The sequence below is a fragment of the Capsicum annuum genome, unplaced genomic scaffold, assembly GCF_002878395.1.
Source record: "Capsicum annuum cultivar UCD-10X-F1 unplaced genomic scaffold, UCD10Xv1.1 ctg4394, whole genome shotgun sequence".
In the NCBI taxonomy this organism is placed as follows: Eukaryota; Viridiplantae; Streptophyta; class Magnoliopsida; order Solanales; family Solanaceae; genus Capsicum; species Capsicum annuum.
In genome coordinates this window covers 3,280-4,953 of record NW_025851449.1, presented here as the reverse complement: position 1 = coordinate 4,953, position 1,674 = coordinate 3,280, and the positions used below count along the sequence as shown (strand labels likewise).

At 40.2% G+C, this 1,674-nt stretch overlaps 1 non-coding gene across 1 annotated transcript; it reads right to left on the bottom strand.

Annotated features, from left to right (window-relative positions):
* Positions 1–891: 891 nt before the first annotated feature.
* LOC124892122 lies at positions 892–1,087 on the bottom strand. Its single transcript, XR_007050079.1, has one exon. It is a non-coding gene; the product is annotated as a U2 spliceosomal RNA (small nuclear RNA).
* Between the last annotated feature and the right edge of the window lie 587 nt (positions 1,088–1,674).

Genomic DNA, 1,674 nt, shown 5'->3' with positions numbered 1-1,674 from the left:
GTTCGAGCAGGATAAATTTCCTATTCTTGGGTTGCCAGTTGTTATAACTGTGAAATACTCGGGCTTGGGGTGCACGGTTCGAAATTTGGTAGCCACTTAAGTACCAAGCATTGGTATGCAAGAGAGTTCGGACCTGGGATGTGAGCATAATCTACACTTCACTTGTTGCGCTTTTATCACTTGGGCCAATGTCCCCCGGCAAGGTGGCGATTATAGATTGCCAACTGAAACCATAATTTTTTTTTAGCTTCCTAAATCACGAAGTACATTTTAAAAACTATCCTGGTTTTACTTCTGGTTTACACTACTAGCCAATAGTTGCCTCAAGTGCAAATAGCATGTGTATTTGTGTTGGTCATAGTAGTTATTGTTAACATTGTTGTTTGCTGTTCTAAAGACGCGACTAACCCATTGGTGTGCTATAATAGAACTTAAAGACGCGACTAACCCATTGGTAAGAAGATGTCCTAGTAGTTGTCGCGTTCTAACATCGAACTGAATTTATCTAGAAGAAGATTTAAGCTTTAATGGTGGGAAAAGAGAGAGCAAGAACCAATTATTATTGATTTAAGCTTTAATGGTGGGAAAAGAGAGAGCAAGAACCAATTATTATTCTTGCCAAATTTATAAAACGAATGAAATTCCTTAGATAAAAGAGCCAAGTAATGTATTTGCTTCAGCAAATTTACCAATTCTCAGTTCAATAATGGTGGGATTTCACTATTAATCATGAAAATTTTCAATGGCCGCGATATTAAATGAAGGCACACATGAGGCCCAAAGATAATGGTAATGTGCACACTAAACAGATGATGGCCAACGAGGCCCACAAATGACACACTAACAGTAATGGCCCAAAAGATGGCCACGAAAACGCTTGAACTAGTACTGGTGAGGTGCGCCAGGCCCATGCTGTAGTGCAGCGCATGGGCGACGCGCAAGAGCCCAGATAGCAAGCTATCCTGATGGACTCTTCCCCTCAAACAATTAAGTTAATATCGTGTAGACCAATGACCCACATATCAGATATTAAACTGATAAGAACAGATACTACACTTGATCTTAGCCAAAAGGCCGAGAAAGGTATGCTTTTCTTGATAAATGGGCCTCGTCTTTTATAGCAGCACTGTGCTATCTAAGCTTTAGCACTTCAGATGTGGGACAAATACACTACACAAAAACAACTGGGTTGTGTGCTTTCTCTGAAGTGAAAAACCTTTACTTCAGATACATCAGATGCTGCCAATATCAGTGGATGATTCGAGCAATGCTGGGCTGCTAAATGGTACAGGACTTGCTATACAAATTGGATGTTTTGCAATACTGCAGATCCTTAAAAGATCTATTGCTGTAATGCTAAATTTGAAACCTTCCAAGTCTAAAAAAACTATTTTTACTTTTTTGGGATTAGGCGGGACATGGAACAGTTACAGCTCACCGAGGACACGACCCTAGATAGGAAGATCTGGAAGACGCGAATTACGACAGAGGATTAGGGCCAGTTTGGGTCGCTAGTGTAGGGAATTACTTGGTGGGGGTTTTATTCCTGTTATGATTCCGTGTTCCGTGTTCCATGTTTTATTACGAATCTGTGTGTTTTCCTCTGCTTTCCTCTGTTTTATAATATTTATGGGTGCCGTATGTATGTTATGTAATCTGCTTCTGTGCTTTACT